We start from the raw sequence: 20,640 nt of genomic DNA on the forward strand, positions 1-20,640 counted from the left end.
GGGATTGCTTCAAGTTTCTCTCCGTTTAGTTTGATGCTGGCTACCGGTTTGCTGTATATTGCTTTTACTATGTTTAGGTATGGGCCTTGAATTCCTGTTCTCTCCAAGACTTTAAGCATGAAAGGATGCTGAATTTTGTCAAATGCTTTTTCAGCATCCAATGAAATGACCATGTGGTTTTGTTCTTTGAGTTTGTTTATGTAGTGGATTGTATTGATGGATTTCCGTATATTGAACCAACCCTGCATTCCCGGGATAAAGCCTACTTGATCATGGTGGATGATCGTTTTGATGTGTTCTTGGATTCGGTTGGCAAGAATTTTGTTGAGTATTTTTGCATCGATGTTCATAAGGGAAATTGGTCTGAAGTTCTCTTTCTTTGTTGGATCTTTGTGTGGCTTTGGTATCAGCGTAATTGTGGCTTCGTAGAAGGAATTGGGTAGTGTTCCTTCTGTTTCTATTTTGTGGAATAGTTTGAAGAGTATTGGTGTTAACTCTTCTTTGAAGGTCTGGTAGAATAACTTTATATACAACTATATATACAACTATATATATAACTACATATAACTATATATATAACTGTATAACTATATAACTATATAACTATATAAATATATATATATTTCCTTCTGGGCACTGTATATGATAATAGTATGCCTTCCATTCACATCAGTGCTCATAAATGCCATAGATACAATATGCATGACATAGAAACAACATGCATAACACCCATTGAACAGATATTTACACTACACTACATACAAATATATAATACATTCATATATATAAAACACACAGAGACATATATAGGTGCATATGCAGACATACACAAACACATTTAAACTTTCACACACACACACACACTCCCACAATAGAAGGTAAGTGAGATTTGATTCATCTCAAATATGTGACAGTTACCTTGATGTTCCAGATGGTGACATGACTGCAGTCCTGCAATTGGAGAAAAGGAAATGTTGATAAGTCATGGAAAACTCCCATTTTGAAACAACTTATACATTTTATATTATACTAAAGGAGAGTCTCATGTGATCTAGGCTACACCATATATCCTAGAGAACACAGAAGGATCTTGGAATTATCCTCCTGACACCTGCTCTCCAGTGCTGTGTTAAAGGCAAGCAGCACCTTGGCAGATTCCAGAAGTGCTGGGAACTAGATCCAGGGCCTAAAGCTTGAAAAACAAGCTCTCTCCATACTGAGCCCTGTCCCCAACCTCTAATATAAAAAGCTCACTGTAGGGCAATAGTTCTCAGCCTAGAGAGTGTGATTGCAGTGTTGGTGGCAGCTATGGGAAAGGGTCTAGGGACCAGTACTCCTACATAGTTCTCCTTATGGTCAGAGTCAGTGTGTCACGACCACGTACCTTGGCACATTTTATCCAGAGTCACTTGCAAAATATTGCTTTATTACAAGGACCAGTAAGTGCAGTGTCATATTGGAGTCATGATATAAATCACATAGTCAAAGTTACCTAATAATTTTTGAGGGATGCTCAAATATGGCATACAGAAACGCAAGGATTAATCAGTCTAACACAGTTTGTCTATGTAGGGTCAGATAGCTTCTTACTCATGATTCACCTGCTATAGCTGCCCTGCTGCTGGCATTACAGGTATGCTTTACATTGGCCAGAACTAGAAAGGGTCTTTACAACAGAGAACCTTTGGATTGGAGTTCTAGGCATTTTTATAATCGTGCAATCTCTTTCAACATCCCAGTAACTAAACATTATTGTCTCCCAAGATAGGGCTATGTAGTTTAGATCAGATCTGCTAGAAAAGTCTTTTTTACATTCAACTGAAAATCATTCTCTGCTTTTGATCCATGAGAGTACACAAAGGGAATCTGGGGAAATCTTACAGTGTGTAACAGTATCCACTGATCATGCAGGGAAGCAAGCACTTCACAATAACCTGACTCCAGATCTAGGGCATTTGCCAAACTCTTCTCACTACAACAGGTACTGAAACGACAGATAAAGGCATAAACTAAAAATAGTATCTGTTTTTACATGTCTACACAATGATGCTACAGAAGGAAGATAATATATGTGTCTTATAAAAGAAATCTTAAATTTTATTAGGTCTCAGTATTTTTGATAAGGAGAATAATGCAAAATGTATACACATATACATTCATATGTATATAGAAACACCACACACACACACACACACACACACACACACACACACAGAGAGAGAGAGAGAGAGAGAGAGAGAGAGAGAGAGAGAGAGAGAGAGAGAGAGAGATAGTATCTTAGATTACTTTGGATCTCTATGACTGAATTTCTGGTTCTTATCTATTTCATGGGACACGTTTTGGTCCTTTCCCTATGTTGCTGCATCTCCTCTGAATCTATACTCAATGGAAGAGTCCTGGCTGATATGCAGTAAAGAGATAGAATCTCACTATCTGGGTCTGATCTGACACGCAGAGATCTGATCATACTAAGTGTGAGATCACAGACAACAACATAGGAGAAGAAACCACCTCCCTAGATGGTGAGAACCATATACTTCTAGACAAAATTCTAGAACAAGATTTGCATAATTTACCTTTTGTGCAAGTTTGTCCTTTGCATACAGATCTCTGACTGAAAGTTTGTAACTGACATTGATAAAGAACAAAGTATCAGGGAATAAGCATTAAATAAGCTAATGAGTTTCATACTTTTTTCTTTTCCTCATGTTACTGGGGATGGAATTCAGAGCCTCAAGCATGCTGCTCTCACACTCTGACTCTAAGGTACACACACGTCCTCTTTCCTTAATCTTTTCCTGAGAGTATTAGTATCCCCAGATATCAGGATTATGGGACAGAAAGGAATAGCATCTCAGAGACAGTGAATGATCAGATTTCAAATATGAGAAAACGTACATTCACTAATCCCAGAATCATAGATATTTGGTTACTATGGATTTCTAAGAAGGGGGTGATGAAGCTGAACTGCCAGGAGGGTAAGGAAAAAATGATAAAACCAATCAGCACTGTGTCTTGACTGAAAACACGGCCTTGATTACTTGCACAAAGATACATACACAGAAGAGAGCTGTGTCCTGTCTGTGGGCATGGAGCCCACTCCGTAGACAATTGGATATTTATTTTCATCCAGTAGGTACCAGTGTGAAAATTCCAATTCTGAAATGAGAAAAGGCAGACTCACAGTTGCACACATTTGCCTCCAAGTCCAAGTTTCCTGTCTCTCATCTCCACCTTTCTCTCCACCTTCCTCCTTTCATTCAATTTTCCATTCCTCATTCCTCTTCTCTTCTTTCTCATATGTCTCTCCCTATCTCTCCCTTTTCTCTTTCCCTTCTTACCTCTCTCTTTTCCTCCCAACTCTCGTCTCATCTTCTCTGCACAATGTTGCCATTCTCTTTTAGAAACTGTGAACTTATCTTCCTTTTGCAATGCATCATTGTCATCTTTGTCCTCATTCTAGACCTTGTCATCCCTGTCCAATCTTAATTGCCCTCTAGTTTCTTATTTTTGTCCTTTCTTTTCTTTGATTTCTTTCCCCTTCTCTTCCATCTACATTCTCTCTCTCTCTCTCTCTCTCTCTCTCTCTCTCTCTCTCTCTCTCTCTCTCTCTCTCTCTCTCTCCTCTCTCCCTTCCTTGTTTTCTTTCTCTCGATATTCATTTTCCTTCTATTTTTCATACTGCTCCTCCTTCTCCTAATCTTCTCAATGTCCTCCACTCTGTCCTCTGTGTCCTCCTTCTCTTTCCCCTGTGTGTATATAAATTCTCTGTCTCACTGTCTCTGGATCCCTTTCTTGCACAATGAATTCTTGCCCATTGATTGTGAGGAAGAAGGGACAATAATATAAAACTGGGGTTAGCTTGTTTCTTTAGGACATCAAGTGACAAAACATATTATAAAAGAAATCATATTCATTGCTTACCCAACACTACCTTGCCTGAAGAATTCAGAAGAATACAGCATTGGGAAGGAAGGTTCATGGAACTCCCATATAGTGTTTCCTGTTGAATTTCTTCAATCTCTGCCTCTTAAAGTTACTTCTTAAAAGGTTGTCTTAAAAACCAGCAGTGTGTCAACCTGTCTTTTAAGAGTACTTGGTGATCATTAGAATATGCACATAAAAGGAAGACTTTCATAGCAATCAGTCAAGACATTCTATACAAAGACAGTTTTTAAATAGTTTTGAGACATTGATGATTTTGTACTTGTAAATTCCAGACTTGAATCTCACATGCTTACTGTTTATACTTGGGGGCACACACCACAGCAATGGATTCAGGGAGCACCATTTGATATCCAAAATGTGCGTGCAGTTCTGCACTTGACCAGAAGGCTCTCTGGGTTGGATTGGTCTGAGAAGACAAAAGAAGCAAAGAATTCTAAGTTAGCCCAGCCAGCTATGCTTGATTCACCAAGGAAGGGAGGCACAAGGAACATTAACAATCTGTTCTCTCCTGTGATTTCCAAAATCCTTGAATGTAGACTGCCATCTGTCATGTGCAGCAGTAATATGGAACCATGTTCTTTGTACTCCTAATTCATAATGTTCAAAATGTACTGCATTTTTCTCATTTAGTGCCTTAGTGTTTTCATTCTTGTGAATCAACATCATGGTCAATCCAACACTTATAAAGGACAACATTTAATTGGGGCTGGCTTACAGGTACTGAGGTTGAGTCTGTTATCGTCAAAGCAGAAAGTATGACAGCATTCAGGCAAACATGGTGCCTGGTGAGTATAGAGTTCTACATCTTGTTTGAAAGGCAAAAAGTAGAAAAATGACTCCTCCTCTCTCAAGGAGGACCTCAAAGTTCATGTGCAAAGAGACACTTCCTCCAACAATGCCAATGCTAGTCCATCAAGGCCATACCACACAATACCCTGCCTGGGACAGGAGTATTCCAACCACTACACTTACTTTTAGCTTGTCCCTCAGTTAGGACAAGGCCCTTTTGGTCATCCACACTTAGTTAAACCTGATGTCTAGACAGTAACTATTCCAAGTTTTGTCTTCACTTCTAACCCATCTCTGCTTCCTTCCTGACAGCAGCAGACTGATTGCTTCATCAATATTTCTGATGACTTCTTCAACAATCTCTTTGAGAATGCAGCTGTTTTTATTGTATCCTGCCCCTGAGACCCATGGGATTTCTCCCTATGTGAGAAGGAGCTACTTCTGTCCTTCTGATATGGTATAGTATTACTGTCATATGATCATACTATGTCTTTTTCCATTACTTTTCTTCTTCCTTCTCTGGGTCTCCATATGTAAAAACCCACCAAACAATTGCTTGCATGAATGGTGATAAATCTTGCAGATTTTAAGCCCTGCAAGCCAGTTGTAAAAGTTACATTTCTACCCATTGCAATTGAATCACTGTTAGAATGGAAGCGGTGCACATGTAAAATGGAGGAAGACATGGTGAGAGCAAGAGGGGTTTCATTCTTCGAGGGAGAAAGTGAGAAATTTCGAGCAGGCTTCTAGCACATTCTCGTTTCTTTCTCTAAGTTGTGTATGAACACAGAGGCTTCCCACATGAGCCATTAAACAACTGTGTTTATGTATGTATACTCACACCTAAGCTATCATTTAAAACATCAAGCTTTTGGAAATCTAAAGTGAAATCAATGAAAAAGTAAAAAAATTTAAAAACAAAAATAAACAAGAAGAAACCATGTCCAAACTATTTCACAGCTCCTACATGACAGTAATCTGCTAACCCATTCCCAAAGAGCAGCCTCCTCTTCAAATTCCCCTAGATTCTAGGGCCTAGGTGCCAGATTCAGTATGACAGTTATAACAGACTCCACAATGGCCAATTTCTCATCAAGTGACTTTTGTTTTGAGGCACAATATTACTGTTCACTCAACGTGGCACCAAATTCACCAACTTGCACTCTATCCTCCTGAATGCTGGGGGTGGGGGTCCAGGAAAGTGACAGTATAACCAGATTTTATGACATTACTGGACATTGCAGTATCTGCCTACCATGGTTTAAAATACGTTAAGTCAATATCCCCAGAACTCCAGCAGGTTCCATCCTGAATTCCTGCTTCCTGTGTCCCCATTCTATGGCTTCTGTGAACCTCATATCCAGTGCCCTTTCAGCCTTGTTGTTCCTTCATCCCCACTGTGTTCCCTGATTTCCTCATTAGACATTCACCTAAGCTGCTAGGAATTGTTTCACTTGCAGCCAGTTCTCCATATTTACTGAGCTCATGAGCCGCCTGCATGTTTAAGTGCCTCAGGTCCCTCTCTAGCCTTCTCACTTCATTCTCCCAATGTTGATGTAGTTGTAATATCTCACATGTGCCTTCAATTGCACACTTTATAACTACATCTCACTTTCAAGTTCTGTCCTCTTATACAAATCCTACTCATGTTTATGAGATGAACACTGCCCTCACCATGATTCTAACTGGAATCTTGCCCTGTCTCAGACTCCTCAAACTTTATCCCTATTACCTGGATATCTGGATTCCCCTGATCACTCCTCCACACACACACAAGACTATCACCCCTTATCATCATTCCATGGTATCAGCTCCCAAACCTCACCTGACTTTCCCTAACCAAGCAGCTTTGCATCTCCTTCATTTTAACTTCTAGAGTATAGCTTTGATCACACCATAATTTTGCTCAGAATAGTCCACAACGTTTTCCCTCTACTCAAAATCACCACTACTTTTCCAGTCCATCCAAGACAAGGGATGCCATGGTTCTGATGGCTGATATCAACACATATCAGGCATTCTTTTCCAATACAAACCATAAATGCCAGCCAACAGAAATGCTCACTGATACAGGAGGTCAGTGTATCAATCTCCAATGCTATCCCCCTCCCCTATAAACTGTTTTGGACTCCTCTTCCTAAGTTATCATAAGTTGCCTTACGTGTGGCAGTTCTTCCTCTGCAACCCACACTGGCCTACATTTTTCTCCGGCAGTATATTGTGCTTTTTGCCTCATGTGCCTTACTCATTTTCTCTATAATCTCCCTTTTGAGTCCCAAGACACAAAAGGCCAAATTTCAATTGGACATATTATATTATTGAAGTAGGCACAGCAGTAAGAATAGATGCAATTGGACTGAAGAACACGAAGTCACAGGAGACTGCCTCACACATCAGCACTTCCCAAGGTCTGACTCCAAGATCTTACAAAACCTAAGAGCAAACCACCTCATTGTGGCTTATATTTAGCAAGTTACAAGAATTTCAATTGTTTTGTGAGCAGCAGTCTGAAAATGAGAGACTCATCCAAAGGACTCTCTAGGCAAATTAGTGTGTTCCCTTGAAAATCAAGAGATGTATGCTCTGCATGTGCAAATACTTGAAAACCTACCTTGTAGGATCTCTTTGGTTGGGCACAAATGAAGTACTTCTTCATAAATACAAAACATAATCATTAGAAAGGACACTCTTGGCATACTTAAGTTTCATTTTTACATCTTTTAGGTATGTGGTCTGTACAGACTGTTTTAATACATCCTGGCAAGCAACCGTTTTCCATGCAGATTCATATCAAGTTGGAACATTGAAGAATTACTCCGAGTAAGACATAAAATACAAGGAGCTGTAAAAGTACTAGGAAATGCTCCTTTAACTCGAACTGCTCACTATTGACTGTATATGGTCAGTGAAGAAGATCTGGAATGGATTGACTCTGTGCAGAGCACTATTTAGGCTGGCTGTTTCTAAGAGAGAGACAAGAGGTAGCCTCAGTTACCGAGTTCCATTTGCTTACATGAATCCAACCCAATGTAAGAAGACCCAGTTCTTCTTATATGAGGAACTGATACTCCTCATTTTGTGCATAGCAAAAATCTTGGGCTCCTTTCTAGAGAGGAATGATGATGTAGGTATCACAACTCTTGGAGGACTCAGACCCATCCTCTCACACACACATGACCCAGACCACACCAGTGCATACATCTCATTGTTCCTACTCTCTTTGTTGTTTTGGGTGCTATTGTGCTTTGTTGAGATACAGTAAAAAGGAAAATATGTTGAGTGGAACTGGAGATATTCATCCTGACACCTCCTGGTCCTAGGCTCTTTCCTGTAGCAGTCAGCAGGTCTGCTCAGGCATCCTGAGGTGTCTTGATAATTTATACTCCAAAGCTTACCAGAATAGGTATGAAGTCAAGGACACAAAAGCAGTTTCCTTTTCGCTTTGCAACTAGGCACCATGTCTCTATTCCTGCTTTATGCCTCCCTGGCTGCCTTATGCTTTCGGGCTGCCTTCTTTATCCTTTAGGTAATATGGCACTCACACTGTGGATCTGATTTATTTGAGTTTGTAGGAAGCCTTCAGCCTCATTGTGTGAGTGACTAGAATAACTGGCTCTAGCCTTCAACTACAATGAAAATTTCTAATTATAGTGTTCATTTCCATTGACTCTGAAAAGCAACCACATACAGTCATCAAATTCAAGATGCCCAGTCCTTGTCACACATAGTTCCCTCTGGAGGGTGATGTGTGTGGCTATATACACTAGATATGTTCTCTGGCAGTTATGTAAAATCAAGGGGAAAGAAATGGCCCCAGATCAGGAGAAGTGTTCATATCTTTTCCAAGGCTCCACATAATACTCCACATTTCCCGATTCTTTTCTTAGTGTTCTGCCTTCCTGAGGGGAGGAATTTCTCACATAAATCCTGAGGGAGGACCAGCAGGTTCAGGTCTCTTCTGAACTGTAATGAAAAATTTAGAAAAGTCTGAGGTGACAGGGCCTGGTATCTCTGAGCAGTACTCAGTCTGGCAGCCTGGGAGAGAAATTCAAAGTCATTGGGATTCTTTCCTTCATTCTTCTCCTCATCATGGGCGGGAAGTATTACTCTGAGTTCTGGGTATTGGTGTCTGGGAGATGGGGCCTTGGACTTTACTGTCAGCTTAAGTAGATAGAGCAATATATTTGGTTGTGAATCTGGGCTGACTATAAAATATCTATGTGTGTGGAGGGATTCATTGGACAAAGTCTTCTCAGGTATGGACCATATATCTCCAGGGATCTAAACTGTAAGAGAATAGGAAACTTCTGCTGTGTTTCCCCAGGCAGAGATATGTCTTCTCTATTCTTAGTTCATATCTCCAGACTTTTTGGCCTCTGGATTCTAAGATCTGGACATGTGTTTTCCTGTGTCCTGCTGGGATTTTCCTTAGGCACAGTCTCACACAAGTGACTTACAAGTCTGTGACTTCCAGACATAGAGTCAAACTGCAAGTATTTCATAGAGTCCTCCTTTAAGAAGCCAGCTGTGGGCATGCTCAATCATATGGAGCATTTACACTAGAGCTGTGAGCCTATGAGAAACTCCATCAGGTATTAAGAGGCTGCACACAGCAGAAAGACAGTCTAATCTCAAGATCAGACCATCAGGGGATATCCACAATAGTACAGTATTGTAGGGAAAGAGAGACCCTTGTGGCCTCAGAACTGCAAGGCAAGCTCAGAATTTTTCTTTCTTACCATCAACTCACAGACACATCCAGAAGTATTGCTATGTCTGCACAAGCTGACAAGACAGATTGTCAGGACTGAAAAAGGCAACACTCATCACAGGAGGTTCTGTTACCAGAGGATACTAAGTTGATCCCTGATAGCAAAATATTGAACAAATGGCTGGAGATTCAGTATTCTCTGTGGGGTCCAGTGCTCCAGACTTGAGACACCTGTCCAGCATCTCTGCCTTACCTTACTTATGAGCTTCAGTTGCACTCCTGTGTGACTGATCCAGAAGAAATTGGAACCACTTCTACACAAGACTTGTCCAAGTCAGAAACCTGTGGTGACTCACCTGGTCTTTCCAAGGTGCGTGTTTCTGCAGCCTCTTTGGAAGCTGGTGATGTGGCTGGGGCTGCTTCTTCACAGGCTTCCTTTCCTGAAGACACCACTGGTGGGCTGAGGGTCCTTGTTGTTACTAAAGAAGGCTGAACTTTCTTTGATGCTAATGGTGCTCCAGAGCCCACCTCCCCAAAGTTGTTTCCTTCAGAACAATACATTTTTCCAAATGGCTAGGAAGCCCATTTGAAAAATCCTGATGTTACTAGAATGTTTCTTATCTCCTCCCAGAATGATGCTTTTTGGGCAAGTTCCTCTTTATTCTTCTTCTGTAGGAAGGGAAAATCATTTAGGCCACTGCTTCAAACCTTGGAAGCAAATTCTTGTCAGCCAAGATATTAACCAAATGTAGTTCTGTTAAAGTCTGACATCTCAGTGTAGGGCCTGTATCCCTGGTGTGTTGAAAATGCATTCTTCTACTTTACTCATTTCCTGTTTTCAGTAAGCTAGGTCTAAGTCTTCTCAGTATGCCACTCCATTGTGTGTGTGTGTGTGTGTGTGTGTGTATTTGTGTGTTTGCTTCATATGCGCATTGCATGTGGAGCACTTTTATTAAATAACACACTCCACTGAGACAGCACAAGAGAGTCCTGGAAACAGACTGAGTAGGTGACACAGAGTTCTACTGTCTCCATGCTTCTCATACTGAATTTCTTTGCCAAGTAGCTTAGATATTCTTCCAAGTATTCCTTTCGTAATTCCCTTTTCAGCTCCTCATCTCTCCTAAAAACTTGTTTTGTCCTCTGCAATACCAAACCAAAATGGATAATTAGAACAGTTCTGATGTCAGCAAAAAGACAAATAAAATAAGTTGGCAGGGGCATCAGTATCTCAGGCATGACTTGAACCCCATTCCCTGCCACCCTGTCCTCTGTACTGAAATCCTGAAGGAATATTTCCTTCATTCAATCTAGTGTCTTCATCTGTGGCTTTTCTGTGAGTAGCCTTGTACTACTCTGTAGATTTTTGGTCCCCCATATTGATAATGAAAATGTACCTTGAAGATATTTGATCTTCTAAAATTCTCTAAAATCTGTTGGTACTTTATTTCTGCGGGGATTTTTTCCACATAGAGTCTTAACAGAATAGTGCAGAGAGAAAGCTGTGCAGAGAAAATTATATGTCTAAATGAGGACCTAAGGAAATCTGGCCTCTGTATACTTGGTTTCACATGTTTCTCATATTTAAAAAGGCACACGCTGACATCCCATATCCATTTCCATACCTTGGCCTGGAAAGAGCATATCCACAGTCTTCCATTAAAATGGCACATTCAGCAAACATTCAACTGTCAATGGGCATTGCTAAAGTGGCATAGTGCCACTCTCACCTCAGCACTCAAGAGGAACCAGATGGACCCACAGAAATTTGAGGAAACTGGTTGTCCTCATAAATTTGAAACTAGAAAATAAAGACAGTGTTCACAGTCTTCCATTCCCAATCACAATATGAATCTTTGTCCACATAGAAGTTTTGTATATTGCTTACCAGGAGTGCACAACCTCATCAGATGTCATTAGGTAATGACACTAGATACCGAGGGTGATTAGTTCCTGGAAGTGCTGTGCTGTTGGCACCTAGTCAGATGCTACACTGAAAGATGCTGGTGAACTGCTTCAACTCTCAGGTCTATCAAGATTCAAAACAGGTTCACAACCCTGCCAGAAACTCTACTTAAGAAGAGGATATGCCCATAAACTCAGACTAGGAAACCTGATGTCTGGGAAATTATATGACTCCTTAGTAAGAGTGATTTATTTTTTGAAAAGAAAAGAAATAATGGGAGATTTACTATGATCTCAAGCGAATGCCTTTATTTTCCTGGAAAGCACCAGTGGAAACCCAAAAGAAACTTTGTTCTAGGAGTTATAAAACAAGGATAATGCAAACTGTGGAATCTGAGCTCATCTGTAAACCTGAGCTTTATCTTTGTAGACAGGAAATGTTATATCTGCTCATCACACAGTCTTCAGAAGGTCAATGAAATCATATCCATAAAACACCTGCCCAGTGTCTGAGCTCCTCAGAGTCACATGTATCTCCTTATATTCTGTTTCACCATTCAGGGCCTCTTATGGTTGGTGAGACTTTTCTACCATCCCCTTACTATAGGTAAAGCACACTTGTCATTGAGGCTGTAATAGTTATTTCCTGCTGACAGCTCTGCTTTCTACTTTTTATTCTGCCTACCCAATATGATGACCATTTTGAAAAAAGCCTAACTGTGCTTAACCACACTGACCCCAAGTATTCCACAATCCTCTGGTGACTGTGGAGCTCTAGGAAGCCCTACTTCTCTCTCATGGAATTCACTGAGCTTGGCCACCCATCAGAGACATGCCAGTGACTTCTTGAGAGGAGATTTGGAAATCAAAATACCTACCAGGTCAGATACATCCTGTTTTCTGGTCCCCTTTTTCATCCACTATGATCTGGATCATGTGTGCACAGGTTCAAGAACTAAGTCTACTACCAATAATATTCCTTATTCATGATACCACCACCTTTGGTCCTCATGTCTTTGAACTGCAAGAAAAAGCCTGTGTGTGAGCTGCCAGAAATCTGATAAAGAGATGGCAGCCTCAAGTTCCATAGCTGTCAGCCAAGGAGAGAACCCTTAATAGAACAGCAGGTTGAACAAGGGAAGAGTTCCAGGAAAGTAGTAGAAACCGCGGGTTCTCATGTGAGGAATTTGTGATAGAGCACAAAGGCGGCTTCTCCTTGTCCACATTTATCCAGGTCGGCTGCCATTTAGAAGACATTTTTCCTCAGGCTCATGTAAGAAGCCAACAAAGAATTGTTGTTGATGACAGTGCTCTGCTTTAGCGCACTTAAGATTTGAAATCTCTCTTGTGGAGGTAGACTGACATCATGGTGTCTGAGGATGTTCTAAGACAGAAAAAGAAAGACAGGAAAGGTCAAAACCACTGGTCGGGCCTGCTGCCATTCCAGATCTCTAGCGCACGTACACATGCATGCACGTAAACAGACACACACACACACAAACACAAACACACACACACACACAGACACACACACACACACACACCACACAGGTCTGTGCAACTGTATTGCGGCATGTTTGTATTGGATTCACAGATCTCTTTTGCTAAAGAAATTAGAGTGAATAGAACCTCACATGTGGTGATTGAGTTTTATGAATTTGGTAAATAATCCCACCATTTGGTAAATAATCCCACCATGGGATTTCCTTATAATGGTAATCAAGTGGTAGGCTTGGGATTGGGATGTCTCTCCCCATTAAAAATGTAATGCACAAGAGTTTTTAGGGAATGTTCAACTTTAGGAGCTGTCTTACAAATAGCCTATTTATTGAAATGAGAAATTGAAAACTTCGCATAGCTATGAGTGGATTTGTACACATAGGAGTGTAATGCATTTTCATGACCATGAGGAAGGAACACTCAGTTTCTGCTCTCTAAGAAGTTCAGAGGAATTGATACGGAAAATGTGGTACATTTACACAATGGAGTACTGCTCAGCTATTAAAAACAATGAATTCATGAAATTCTTAGGCAAATGGTTGGAACTAGAAAATATCACCCTGACTGAGGTAACCCAATCAAAAAAGAAAACACACAGTAATCACTTGCTGATAAGTGGATATTAGCCCCAAAGCTCCCAATACCCAATATACAACTCACAGACCACATGAAGCTCAAGAAGAAGTAATAAAAAGTGTGGGTACATTGATCCTTCTTGAAAGGTGGATCAACACACGATGGCTTACAACCAACCGATAGACTGAGCTTAGGTTCCTCAAAGGAGCAGCTAGAGAAATGACCCAATGAGCTGAAGAGATTTTCAGCTCCACAGGAGGAACAAGTACCAACAAGTATCCCCAAAGCTCCCAAAGACTAAAACACCAAACAAAGAGAACCCATGGCTCCAGCTACTCATATAGCAGAGGATGGCCATTTCAGACATCAATGAGAGGAGAGGCCATTGCTGCTATGAAGGCTCGATGCCCCAGTGTAGGGGAATGCCAGGTCAGGAAAGTGTGTGGGGGACTGTTGGTAAACGGGGAGGGGAGATGGGATAGGGTGTTCTTGGAGGGGAAACAAGGAAAGGGAATACCATTTGAAATATAAATAAAGGAAATAGCTAATAAAAAATAAACAAAAAACAAACAAAAAAGTTCAGAACCTAATCCTGAAATTCCTCAGTAGGTAATAAAACCTTTGAGTAATCTGAGCACCTTGGACCTCAGCATTGTACATGACTTTCTTGGGTCAGTGTTTGAGCAGAGTGCAATGCAGGCTAAAGACTAACTGATAAGGGCATTGACCTGTGTTATCTAATCCCAGTGGCAATATAAAGAAAAAGTGGTATCTGACCACTTGGGTGAAAACATTTGAGGATCATTAGTGTAAACACAAAAATAACGTTTACATTTTAAATTTGTCTCTCATAATACCATGTAAATTACCTTCATTTGTAAGTGCATTGAGACATACCATATTTGTTGTTCCAGTAGAGAAAGATCCTTTCTTCTCTAGACTCCCTTGGTCTGAGTGCCTAGGTATCACTAGGTTCCCACCTGTCACAAGATAAACAAGAAGCTAGGAAATTTATATTATTTAGGAAATAGTGTGTAAATTTATTTACTCATGATATTGTATCTCACTAATGTTTATAATTGATAATTTTCATTTAAATTATTTTTTAAAAAATGAATATTGAAGTATGAGTACCAGAAATTCTAAGTTTGTACTTTTGATACTCTAAGCTGTACCAAGCAATAATTAAAGTGTAACTGAAATATTTTAAATAAATTCTGTTAGTAGATTGGCACATTTTATTATATGTATATTGGAACATTTCATGTTCTTCAGATAATTATCAGCTCGACCCATTCTATTTCTTGTCTCGTTGAAGCATTGCAGCAATTAACATATATGTTCAAGTATTAGTGCGGAATTACTTTGCCTTTCAGCCAGGAATTGCAGCTAATGGGAATTTCTTCCTGGGATGATTAAATTCCCTGAGTACTCTCTTTGCAAACAAAGTTGAAGAAAGGTATATAATCATAAATAGACTGTTAAATGTTTTGATGGTTTATACACTTTCAAGGTGACTGAAATTATCTAGGAAATCATAGAAGCAATACACAATACAGCAGGTTTGAAATCTAGTTAATAGGTCCATTTATTCCTCAATATTTATAAGCTTATACATCAATTCCATAGTTCCTTTGCAAGTTGTAAGTGTCTCATCAAAGTACACCAAGATTTACAAGGCTGTGTTACTGAGATGACAAAATATTTTCTTTCACTGTAAGTCCATAATATTCTTCATAGAAGGTATATAGTGAGGGTAACATCCAGGAGAGTGAATGTCTTAGCTTAGTGGTTTCCACAATAACATAAACTCCTTCCTTACTCTACTCTACCAAAGTAAAGAACTGTTAAACACTTTCCAATTAATGTGATTCTCTTATACTACCCTCAAGACACTATTAGAAATTATGAATTCAAAAAGCGAAAACTGGAAAAATGAGTTTACTGATTTCAACTAATTTTATCAAAGATAGTTAAATCAAGAGGGGAAATAAATCTATAAAAATTATTTTAGTTCAGCACAAAGACACATGAATAGATTTTTTAAATGTTTCTTGACTTTTTCAGTAGTTTTAGTAATAAAAATGTAAATGTTCACTACTTTTGTTTTATATAACAGACTTTTTACTTATTTAAATGAATACGTATAATGTAACTTTTTTCCTTTGAATCATATGAAACTTTATTGGTTTGCATACAAAAACAAAAAAGTTTATGATTTCAATTTCATAATATTAATTGCAAACTATAATGTCCACACGTATAAATTAATGTAAAGTATAGCCAATTAAATGACAGTCATATTTATCTAGTGCAAAGTTTAAGATGAACCTAAATGAAATACAATTTAATATTGTTTTCTCTTCATTGCCCTAGAAACAAAATTGATTTAGAAGTGATATATGACCACCAGTCACTGTGACATTGTTTCAGCAATTAGCCTATTTAGGCAATATGTTGTTGCACTTCATAAAATGCTCTCTGGATTAAACACACATGTGTATCAAGATTAGAGACAAAGAAATATAATGTCTATTTGCAATAGACTAATAAATAGAAAACCTGTTTTTTTTCTATTGTTGTCTATGCTATATTATTTATAGAAAATAATGAAATAAACCTAGTCCTCCACAAACCATGAAGTGCACAATATACGATACAGGTAAACGGATGGAGCCTGGATAATCGAGTAGAAGGAACTAGCAACTTCCAGGAAAGTAGGTTAGAGAATAAGGTTGAAATAACAAACTGGGCTTCCTGTCCTGGCCGTGGTAGGAGAGCAGCAGCCCCATGGCCCTGCGCTACCCCATGGCCATGGCCTCAACAAAGCCACAAGGTGAAGAAGAACATCAGGGAACCAAGACACAGCCGGCCTCGGGCTCCTCACCAAGCGCACCAAGTTCGCGAGGGATGCGATACGGGAGGTGCAGGGCTTCGCTCCCCAAGAGCAGCGCGCCTTGGAGTCGCTCAGTGTCCACAGACACGTGCGCACTCTAGTTCATCAAGAAGAGGGTGGGCGCGCACATCCGGGCCACGAGAAAGCGGGAGGAGCTGGCAATGTCCTGGCAGCCATGAGGAAGGCAGTCGCCAAGGAAGATTGATGAACCATCCCCCATAAAAGATAGTTCCAAAAAAAGAAAAAAAGAACAAAATGGCAGTCTGCAGAGTTTCAGCAGGTGCACATTTTATTTCCTTTCCTATTACTGCAGTTTACCTGTCTAGACAACTGTCATGGAGGTTTTTATCCTTCAAAAGAAGCAAATTCACTTGCCTGCATGGGCAGGATAATTTGTTTATAAACATTAATATTTGACTTGCCATATGTTCATTTGCTTCTTTGGGCAGGAACCCCTGTAGCACAGGGTGACATAATAAGTTATATAAGATGATACAGGATTTCTGCTCTACTTTTCACTGGATCTGGATGCTGAGATTGCAAAGATTCAGCACCAACAAGTTTTATGCAGTGCTGAGGACAAATATCAAAACTTTGTGTCTGTTAACCCAGAAATTTACCAACTGAGTTGTACTACCAATTCTGTGTATTTCATTTAATCAGAGCAAAATGCTTCTCATTATTTAAAAATGTGTGTCACAGCAGAACTGAAAAAAATTAGAACACCATAGATGCAAAGTTGTGCTGACTTGTCTAGTTCAGGCCTGTGTTCAAAACTAAGAAAAGAGAGAGAAGAGAGACGAAGACACCAAAAGTGATAGAGTGAGTAGAATTTTATCTCAGAAATTAAAATAATCTGCACATGAATTGGGTCTGGGATTATGATGGTTAATATTTTGTCTAACAGAGTCAAACAGGGTGACATTACATATATTATATTCATCTCGCATAATGAAATCATGACCCCCAAACACATGTTCTTTACACTTGGAGTTCCTAAAATTTCAGGGACAATTATATCTAGTCTCAAGGCTGAGGTGAGAAATTGTGCTCATAATGATTGCTACATTCTGGGGATTTGTGAGAACACATTCTCAGATACTGTAATAGGGCCTCACAAATGAAAAGAATAAGATTCTTTAACAATGAAAATAAATGTATTAGTAAGAAGCCTTTGAGATTCATATTGAATACCCCTACACTGACCTGAGCCTTCTGTTCTTTCTTTGGGCTATTTTCCAGAGCTCTGTAAAAGGTAAAAAGGCCAGAGGCTGAGGCACTGATCCAGGAAGCTTTGCCCTGTAGCAAAGTGGAACTACACCTGTGACAGGGCAGATTCTAAGGTAATCAGTAAGGTTGTGTGTAAGGAGGTTTGAATGTCTGTGAATTTGTAGCCCAGCAAACCTGCCCCTGTATACCACAAATACAACATTTTGTTTAGGTAGAATGTAATAGGCATTGGATTTCTGAAACCATACAGAAAACAGAATTGTAAACTACCACAGTAACTCTTCATATATGGTAATGAACAGCAGTAACACAAAGTTGTCCATAATTCTTTCTTTGTTATTAAAGAGCCTGTTATAGTAGTGAGGTAATCTGATTTCTGATGTTACGTTTACTTAGCATTACTTGAGTTAACAAGTTTTGGATATACATGAGTTTAATAGTGTGGATGCTCATATGCACTGCACATGTGTTGGCACTCACTACACATGTGTACACTTGCTAATGTGTAGGGAAGCTGAGGTTGACAAGACTCTCTTTCTTGACTCTCTGTCTTATAAATTAAGCTTGCTGCATTGTCCAGATCAGCTAGCTGCTTGCTCCTAAGTTTCTGTCTGTGCCTCTGAGAGAGAATTACAGGCCAGCTTATATGCCTAAAACTCTTCATCTGCAGTACATTATTTAAAGAAAGAGTAATTATGCTGTGTTCTTAGTCACTTTCCATCACAGTGCACCCTTCACATTCATCTCCACACAGTTTTGTAGTAGTGATTCCCATCAATATGTACTTGGTATGTTTTACAATAATATTCAGGAACAATATTCATGATTTTGAATTCAGTCATTTTCTTAAAGTTCTGTATTGAATCTCAAGATTACAAAGTCCTAAAAGGAAAACAATATACAACCTTCAAATAATGTATTCAGCTATTTCTTCTCATATGTGCTTGTAAGTTTTTTTCTTAGATCCACACATATCTTTTCCTCGGATTCTTCGAGTATTCTCTTTGAAAATAATTCAATTAAAGTAAATGAGTGAAATGTATTTGTTTATGATTTAAATTGCATACTATTTCTCTATAGCACACCATTGTATAAGCAATATGCTGTCTCATATTTTAGCATAAATTTTCCTACAGAAAAAATATTCTATTTGATTTGGCATGATGAGATTAATGAGCTTACAGGTTTTTTTTACTGTAACTTATGTTTGTTCTATTTATGACAACATTAGAAACATATATTACTTGCATCACACTCACAACTTTCTATAAACATCGATCATTTTCTATATGACATGGAAATGATGTCAATATTGTTATGGAGATAAATACAGTTTCCTTCACATGTTGTTTATTTAAATATAATGGTTATTATGCAATGTAATACGTGTTCCCCTATAAATGAAATTAATTATCTTTCCCTTTTTGCTCTTAGAGTTTGAAGATATGATTTTCAAATTCATCTTGAATTCCAGATCTTCTTGGCATAGCTGCCTAAGTGTTGGAATTAAAGGTATGTCCTATCATGCCCATGTGGTGATCCTGTTAAAAATGCAGTGGATTAACTTATTGGGACACTCAGAACATTTAAACAATAAGTGTTGATTTTTTTGTCCACAGTTTAGACCCAGGAGCAGGTCAGGTGTTCTGAGGCATAAAGATATTGAGGAGAAGATGGAAGTGATGGCAGTTTGTTTGCATGCCTGCCTTCATATTGAGGCATGATTGTTACCTGAAGAGTCTAAGCTCACTACAGGGCTTCTTGGGAGGCCTTGATTCTTAGAGGCTTGAAGCAGAGTTCTTCCCTACCTTGCCATGCAGACATATTCCCATATTCTTTTCAACGACATGTTTCCTTTCCTACCATGAGGGTAAACTGAAGTACAGTGTCTTTCATAACCTAAAATCATCACTTTTGCCATATGCTGTCAGATACACAAGGCTGCAGTACAGTGCTGGAAGGGACTACATAATCAGTACTCAACATTCTGTCATCTGCTTCCACACTGTACAGTCTACTTCATTATGACAAGAATCCATATCACTTGCCATTCTGTGCCAGTGCCTAGGAGTCTGTCACTAACTGTGGCTTAGACCACAGCAGGAGAGTTTCATTTTGCTTAGAGTTTGAACTGACACAGCCCATCTTGGTTTAGGAGGTATGGGTCAGCTAGCCACGTTACATCTACTCATGAATCAGAGAGGGATGAAGGGCAGTACTCAGCTTATTTTTTCCTTTTTAATCTGTCAAGGATCACAGCCCCTGAGAGCATGGACCCACATTCAGGGTGTGTTTTCTCTCCCCAGATAAGCTTTCCTGAAAACATACTGAAAGATATACCTAAAGATATGTTTCCATGGTAATTTTAAATCCACTCAAGTTGATAGTTGATATTTACCATTGTAGAAGAGATGGAATAGTTACTAGTCAGTGACAATTCTGAAATTATATTTAGCCACAATGAACTACTTTGAAGAGGCTGAAATTCCACCCTTACATCTTATTACTAAGGCCTTAGGCATACCTGTATAGAACTCTACTCTTGATGTTTCCAATATCCTAAGAAAAGAAGCTACATATATTTAGCAGTCATATAGCCTGCTATATTAATAAGTATGTTTGCTGTCCAAGTTATAGGGAAACGACGTCATCTCATAATTGTGCTTCCCATTATGACACTGGCTAGATTAACTGATTAGTCATATAATCAATGTTTGCTATTTTTGAGAAGGCATTACTCTTATCCATATAAATTTGAGCTACTTAAATAAAAATAATTTTCATTTTATAAAACTTTGAAGTTTGTTAGAAATAAAAATTCATAATCAAATATGAAAAAGAAGATAATGAAAAGAAATCCTGTATGCCGGAGCATGATTTTAGCCCTGCCTCTTGTAAGGCAGGAGCAGGGAGATCATCCCAGGTCTGAGACTGTCTTGACACAATAGTGAGACCATGTTGCAAAGCTAATGATATAAATTCCAAGGAAAGTGGTTAAAAAATGATTGCATATTGAAGCTCCATGTCCATAGAAAGATCTTGATGTCTTAGATGATGGCCATTCCATTGCAGATGGACACCATGA

At 39.1% G+C, this 20,640-nt stretch overlaps 1 pseudogene; it reads left to right on the plus strand.

Moving 5' to 3' along the window:
- Nucleotides 1–16,219: 16,219 nt before the first annotated feature.
- On the plus strand, nt 16,220–16,530 carry LOC127669020 (60S ribosomal protein L36-like; annotated as a pseudogene).
- Nucleotides 16,531–20,640: the final 4,110 nt, after the last annotated feature.

Source organism: Apodemus sylvaticus, chromosome 18 (genome assembly GCF_947179515.1).
Source record: "Apodemus sylvaticus chromosome 18, mApoSyl1.1, whole genome shotgun sequence".
Taxonomy (NCBI): domain Eukaryota; kingdom Metazoa; phylum Chordata; class Mammalia; order Rodentia; family Muridae; genus Apodemus; species Apodemus sylvaticus.